An 8,154-nucleotide genomic window follows, 5' to 3' on the forward strand; every position below is an offset into this window, starting at 1 on the left:
AGCAATAGCAATAACAAGTACATTCCTGTACTGCTTATCATTGCTCTTAAGCACTTCCTAAGCATGTAAGCCAGTTGCCTCCAGCAAGCTGGGTACTCATTTTAATGACCTTGAAAGGATGCCAGGCTGAGTCGGTCCTGGAGTCCCTGGCTGGTATTGAACTCACAAGCTTGTGGCTTGTGAGTGAGTGGCTACAGTACAGGCATTTAACCACTGTGTCACCAGGGATATGCTCCATCATCATCATCATCATCATCATCATCATCATCATCATCATCATCACAGTTCAACATATGTTAGTAAACCTTTTATTCAAAGCTAAAAACGTGGAACTAAACGGACACTGAAAGTCTATTTCTGCAATGCTCCTTCGCCATCCTCACAATACTGATGCTGCTTTAAAAGGCTTCCAACTAGATAAAGGACAAGGAAGAAGAGGGGGCTATGTGGGCATAAAAGACTTTGTAAAACAGCCCAAGACAGTACAGGAGAAGATTTCCAAGAGGGCCAGGAGGGAGTGCATTGGCCCATCTCTGCCTTCACCACACCAGGGCATTTCTGGGCTGAGAAGGCTTTATTGACTACAGCAGAGCCTTTCACTGCATAGATCATGAAAAGCGGTAGCAATTGAACAAATGCTGTGGCATGGAGCATTTAAGTGTTCAGAGTTTTGGTCAGTTCAAAACTTGGGCAGTTCTGTTAAAAAGTTGCTTGGATATAGCAATACCAAAATCTGTTTTTGTCATCTCTGTGGCTCTTTTTGCCTAGGCATAATGCACCTTTTTGTTGCTCTTAAATTCACCTCCAAATTCAAGGGAACAGGAAAGCATTAACATTCTTTTAAAAACAGCCAGTGTAAGTCAAAGGATTTTTCACTAAAAGTAGCTAGTTCAACTTATGATTGATGCTGTCCTGGGCAGAACCTCTTCTTTTAAACCAAGATGATTGCAACAAGACTGTGGAACAGTTTAGTAACAGTTTTTTTTAAATGAAGAACGAAAAAGAACAGTGTGCATGGTGAGTTTGTAGTTTTGTATTGATTACAGCCCCAAAGCAGCTCACAGTAGTGATGAGACAATGTAGATAAATTAACTTTTCAGTTTAAAGAGTGCACAATAACATTGGAATAAAAATACAATCTAACTGAAGCAGGAATGGGCATGTGATGTATTGCTCTGTTCTCCCTCATGGGTCACTTCATCTTTTATGATCTGGTACTTACTGAAAATGAGGTTCTTAATTGCCCCAATGGATGAGAGAGTATAAGCAGAGATGACCTGAGGCTATTCAAGAGTGCGGTTAATTTAAATATTAAATCTAACAGATAAACAGGGAAGCAGATTCCTGAGATGAAAGTGCAATATGGAAAAAAATCAGAAGAAAATCAATGAATTTCAGATAAAATACAGTACAGTGATTTTAACAATCAGGCCTGAAGAATAAGATGACATTGTATTATATATACAAGATATACAACATGCAAAATTAGGTACCCTTAACCTATAAAACTAGGACTAAAGAAATAAAAAGTTGAGTATGTACAATATCCCACATGAGGAAATGTCTCTCTCTCTCTCTCTGGCTTTTCTTGCATTTGAAAAACTGATCCTTTTTTCAGAATCAGGGCCAGAAAGCAAACTAAGGTCTCAAGGCCCCAGCACCACCACCACCCCCAAAAAGAAAGAAAGAATGGGGAAAACATTTTTTAAAAAAGGAGAACAAGAAGAGAGCAGCTTTCTCAGGCTGCTGCTGTTTTTTTTATCCATTTCTATCCTGTTACTTCCACTCCGAAATTTTTCTGTCTTCCAATTCTATAAAAAATATTTATAAAAAATATCCTCTGCTATTTCCTTGCTAAACAACATGACACATTACCTTAGGCCACATATTTGAATCCTTTAAACATATTCTGGTTAGCCTTGTTGGTCATATAGCAAAGTATGATAACATCTAAAATGCATGAAACAATGATACCTTTATGACGCCAACCAAATTGCATAAAATATATATCACAAGCTTTTGAAGCTCCACTGTCTTCTTCATCAGGCAAAGGTGTTAAAAATATCACAGGAGAAAAAAATTTGACAATGTTAGTCACAGGCTTGCATTTTGTCAAGAAGTTCTGAGTATGCTCTGGAGAAGAATAATCTTTATTACGGCCATAGACAAATACATTGTGTATAGTATGCTCTATATCTATTTAGGTATATCTATTTTGGCATGACACTCCTCCTCCTGGCCATATGGTACTGGGAAACAAAACATTTTAAAGTCCAGGAAATTTAAATTCCATTAGCAAAACAAAAAGGTACCTCCTATGAGAATTAGGATGTCTCAGTGCTTTGTGAGGCCACAAACTCCTTTGTTAGACAGGGAGCACTGAATCCCACCCCAAGCCTCCATGTTATTGCAATAGGAAAATTTTAGGTTCTGTTAGGTAAAATATGCTGATTTCAGCCCCAGGTTTTTTTTTTAATGTTTTACCTTTGTTGGAGGTAAAGGTATAGGTAGCCCCTTGACATGAATGTCTAGTCATAACCGACTGTAGGGGGTGGTGCTCATCTCCGTTACTAAGCCGAAGAGCCAGCGTTGTCCAAGGACTACTCTGGTGGTCATGTGGCCAGCATGATTGCACCAAACACTGTTGTTGTTGGAGGTAGAAACCTCAGCTACTAAAGTCCCAGTACATTGGCTCCCTCTTTTTTTGCAGCTAAAATGCAATTATCTTTACATCTAACAAACATAGCTAGGGTAGCCATGTTGGCCATATAGCAAAGTACAATAACATCCAAAATCCACAAAACAGTGGCCAGGTATAGATTAGAAGAAAGGGACGGGCAGAGGCCACCCCTTTCTTCTCCGGTGCAATCCTCCCCAAAAACGAGCTGCAAAATGCAGCTCCTTCCCATGATGCTGCCAAGGCACCATTAGCGCCCTGGGGCATCACAGTGATGTCACACATGTGCCACCCTGTTGGACACGGTGCATGCACAACATCATTGATATGCACGCCATGTGGATGGTGCTGCGTAAACATGGTGCTGCCGTTGTGTGGTAGGGTTCTGGAGCATGCAGATGCTGCATGCTCCGGAACCCTAGAATTGGCCCCAGGCCGCTACAAACTGGCAGTCTGTACCGGGCCAGTGATACCTTTATTGAGCCAAACAAAATGCAAGCCTTAGAGATGCGTCTCTACTTTTTTTGATGCCCTTTAAAGTCCTATCACACCTTCTCCTTCCTTTCTCATTCTCAGCTCAAGAATGCCTTCTTCAGGTATTATACTGAAATTCAGCACTGTGATTTCAGTCTTCCTGCTCCATTTCCCTCCTATGCATGTCTCATGTCTTTCTTTGCTTCCTTCATTGATAAGTACACTGAGAAATTCTCCTTGCCTATTCCTTTGTATTTCTTCAGTCTTGTTATTTCTCACATTTTCATTTCCATTTCCTCTGCCAATATTTCTCCTCTTACTCAGTCAACCTCTGCATCCTGTTACTTCATTTCTACTGCATTCCAACTTGAATACATTAATGTGTCTTATTTTCATCTGCTGTGTCACTCCAACTACTACTTGACTTCTCCCCTCTACATAGAAATTCTTGAAGCATGAAGCTTTCTCCTGCTGCTGTAACTTCCTCCTGAAGTGACCCTCTGTATTTTCACTGACCTCACAGAATAGTTTATAGTTTTCTCGCTGTGAAGTCTACCTGACTTTAGTATTCTCATATTTCTTGACCTTTCCACTGTTTTTAATCTCTGTCTTTTCTGTGACTATTCATGTCCCAGTTTTCCACAACTGTTCAAATGGTTCTTGTCCTGCCTGTCTAGTCAGCCACCTAATATTTCCACAAGGAAAAGCTTTACTTCAACTTCTCTTCTTGTTGTATGCTTTCATGCTGTTTCTGACTTATGGTGATCCTAAGGCAAACCTCTCACAGGTTTTCCTTGACCAGATTTGTTCGGGGGGGGGGGGGGTTGCCAAAGGTGGTTTTCTTGGCCGAGTACGGATTTGAACCCTGGTCTCCAGAGTTGTAGTTCTGTGCTCAAACCACTGCACCTCTCTGTCTCTACATTATTTATTTAGCTAATTTCTATACTGCTGATAGCTAGCCTTACCTTCAAGTAATGTACAACAAATAAAAATGTTTAATGACACATTAAAATTCAGAGGTTCAAAACACTATTCTCAAATTGGACAGCACAATCTGTTCAGAAATGCCTTGGTGAAGAGGTAACATTTTCATAGACACCTAAGTCACATCATAGTCAGTGCCTCCTAAATACCAAGGAGCCCCTCAGAGTTCTGTCAATGCTCATATTTTTCCTTTACATTGTAGCCTTTCATAAGCTCATACAGATCTCATGATTTTCAGTACCATCTGCTTTTTCCAGGACTGCCTTCCTTTGTCTTTTCATCATCGCCAGCAGCCTGACTGCTATTTCTACTTGAATATTTTGTCATCATTTTAAACTTGGTGCTTCAAAACCGAATTTCTCATATTATGTCTCATGCTACCTTCTCTTATTCAGCTCCACGTGTCTTGTCAGTGTTGTCCACTGCTCTATTGACCAAGCATGAAGCCTTGGGCTATCTTTTATTAATCTCTCTCCTTTGCTCTCCATCTTCAATCTTTTATCAAATCACAGTACTTCTTGTTTAACTTAATAAGTTGAACATGAGTCAGCAGTGTGATGCGGCAGCTAAAAAGGCCAATGCAATTCTAGGCTGCATCAATAAAAGTATAGTGTCTAGATCAAGAGAAGTAATAGTGCCACTGTATTCTGCTCTGGTCAGGCCCCACCTGGAATATTGTGTCCAGTTCTGGGCACCACAATTCAAAAAGGACATTGAGAAACAGGAGCATGTCCAGAGGAGGGCGACTAAAATGGTGAAGGGTCTGGAAACCTTGCCCTATGAGGAAGGACTCAGGGAGCTGGGGATGTTTAGCCTGGAGAAGAGAAGGTTAAGAGGTGATATGATAGCCCTGTTTAAATATTTGAAAGGATGTCACATTGAGGAGGGAGCAAGCTTGTTTTCTGCTGCTCCAGAGAACAGGACCCGGAACAATGGATGCAAGCTACAGGAAAAGAGATTCCACCTCAACATTAGGAAGAACTTCCTGACAGTAAGGGCTGTTCGACAGTGGAACAAACTCCCCCAGAGTGTAGTGGAGTCTCCTTCCTTGGAGGTCTTTAAGCAGAGGCTAGATGGCCATCTGTCGAAGATGCTTTGATTTGGATTTCCTGCATGGCAGGGGGTTGGACTGGATGGCCCTTGTGGTCTCTTCCAACTCTATGATTCTATGATTCTATGATTAGTAAAAATATGTTCCTTCATATCTATCATTTTTTGCAAAATGTTTTGTGCACACTGCAATCCTTTGCCTGTACTACTGCAGCTTTTGTATGGACATCTGTTGTCAACCACTTATCTCTGTCCATAGCTCTTGTGCCCAACTGATCCACTTTTCTCATTACTCAGTGTGATATCATTCATTAAGTTCTTTTCCATAGTGTAAACTAGCTGGAGATGATAGGAGGGCTCCAGTTGGAGAGTTTAAGTTGTGGAAGTCTCTTGAGGAACTATTACTATGTAAATTGTAGTGGCATTAATTAATATCTCCATTTCTCCATAGAGGTCTCTTTGTGTTCCATAGGGCAGTGATTCTGCAGGACTGAATCTATTCTAAATAAGAAAAACCAGAATTTTATTTTAGGTATCCTGACCAGAGGTGCTAAAACAAAGAATATCAATATAGGCAAAATGTATATTTTAACTGTTAAACTTTAGCTAAAGCATTCTGAACCTTGTTCCAGAGTTTTTTGCATAACATTGTATGTCTCATGAGTGCTTGGCAAACAGATGAGTGGTGCAGTTGCCTTGACAGTACTAGCCTCCTATTACAATTGTGTAATTTTGAACTGGTGCATTCACACACAGAATGTGTGGCCCTTCAGGTGATGATGGACTGCAGACTCCATCATCCTTCATTATTGGCTATGCCGGCTAGAGCTGATGGATGTTGCAGCCCCGCAACATCTGGAGAGCTCTAATTTACCTATTTCTGATTTAGTCACTCTGTCTCTGGCAGATGGTTAGCACCAATAAATATGCTTGCACTGATCATTTGTAAAGAGACACACATGTGACAGATGCATGTGGACAAATTAAGTGGCCACACAAAAGCTTTGCATGTATAAGAGAATCCTATCAAGTAAGGAAATAATATTCCCTGTTCACATCTTCCTAGCTGCAGAGAAGGGTTGGCTAGTTGATGGCCAAATTTTAATGCATGCACTATTTCTTACTGTATGACCATTAGTTGAATAATCTCTCCTTGGATATTAACTTGTACAGTGAAGAAATATATGCACTTGGTTGAAGTGCATGCTAAATATAGAAAGGATGTAACAGCTTGAAAGGTTTCCTAGCTACTGTTCAGCGCACAGCTATGTGTACTTAATTTCTGTTGAAATTAGTGACACAGCATAATTCTGTTTTTACTCTGTAATCAATTGAATAAACGGGATTTTTTTTAACAGTCCAGTGCTAATAGTTAAGTGCATTGAGTATCTTTCTAGACCTAGAGAACTGTTGTGCTCTGTAAAGCTCATTATATTGACTGTTTGGTATCATAGAATACCTTTTAGCCTGGTAATTGAAACTTTGATCTCCCATCTGTCTTGTGAAGATGAAACATATGGCCTTTGTTTCCTTGGGTAAACTTGTATAATAATAGTGAACATTAGTGTCCGTTTTCTCAAGCACATTATTTTTTTTAAATAACCCTTCAGTTTATTTCTCAAATTAACTTTCTTTATTGAAATACTATTGTATTTTTATCTATTTGATTATGTATGGACTTGTAACCCACCAAAGCTATTTATGATAAGATTTATAAACTGCTCTACATAAATAAAATAAAATTGAGGGCAATGCAGAACAATTAAGTGTTCATGTTGCAATAATACATCAATAAATCAGTGACTGGAATTTGATTTCAGTCAGGAGATGCTTGTCTACAAAGAGAAGTCAGCAGATGTCAAAAACAGAGTATTACAGTATAGGCATATTGTAGGAATGTTTCCATAGGCTGAGAGGTAATCTGCTAAAAGTCCTATTTCTGGAGGTTTCTGTTGTGCAGGACTAGCAAGTGCTCTGTTTTAGAAGATCTCAGTGACTGGCAGGATGATAAGGAAAAGGCATTTCCTGAAATATCCTGGTTCACAGATAATTAGGGCTTTGTTCAAACCACAGGTTGAATACCCCTTATCTGGAATTCCAACATCCAAAATATTCAAAAACCAAAACTTTTTTTCATGCGTGTCTGAGATAGTGACACTTGCTTTCTGGTGGTTCGATGTACACAAACTTTGTTTCATTCACAAAATTATTAAAAATATTATATACAGTTACTTTCAGGCTATGTGTATAAGGTATATACAAAACATAAATAAATTTTATGTTTAGATTTGGGTCCCATTGCCAAGATACCTCATTATCCACATATATGCAAATATGCAAATCCAAAAAACTTCTGGTCCCCAATATTTAAGGGAGACTCAACCACTGGTACCAAATATTGAACTTGACTTCCTAGAAAACAGCGTGTTTAGCAAAAGGGTTACATATAAATAGGTAATTATACTTGACAACAACCAGGCAACTGCATTCTGCACTAATGGCAGCTTTTATACCATACTTAAAGGCAGCCCCACAGAAAGTGCATTTCAGTAATCCAGCCTTCTGGGTACCAGAGTCTGTACCACTGTGATCAGGCAGCATATTTATGTAGCACAAGTCTTGACAAAATGCTGCTCTCAGAATATTGTTGGGCTGCAAATCCCATCAGCCTTAGGCAGCATTTTGAACCAATATATCCATTCAAACTCTTCAAGAAGCAAATCTCATTTCACTCCAAATATAGCTTGCTTTTCCAGAATTGTAACTGAGAGAGAAATGTCAAAGAAATCTCAGGTGTCAGCTTGATTTCTTGTATCTTACCATTTTTGCTCTATTGGATTGCTGCCTAGAACATTTCCCTGTTGCATTACATTGTTGTAGACATTAATTGCATGAAGTTGTTAATTTTAGTTTAATTCCATACATTGTTGTAGACATTAATTGCATGAAGTTGTTAATTTTAGTTTAAT

General features: G+C 39.2%; 1 protein-coding gene across 2 annotated transcripts in view; it reads left to right on the forward strand.

Annotated features, from left to right (window-relative positions):
- LOC121917437 (tetratricopeptide repeat protein 39C) overlaps positions 1-8,154 on the forward strand; it is a 66,991-nt gene that overhangs the window by 18,671 nt on the left and 40,166 nt on the right. The gene's annotated exons all lie outside the window — the stretch shown is intronic.

The sequence above is a fragment of the Sceloporus undulatus genome, unplaced genomic scaffold (genome assembly GCF_019175285.1).
Source record: "Sceloporus undulatus isolate JIND9_A2432 ecotype Alabama unplaced genomic scaffold, SceUnd_v1.1 scaffold_18, whole genome shotgun sequence".
NCBI classification, from domain to species: Eukaryota; Metazoa; Chordata; class Lepidosauria; order Squamata; family Phrynosomatidae; genus Sceloporus; species Sceloporus undulatus.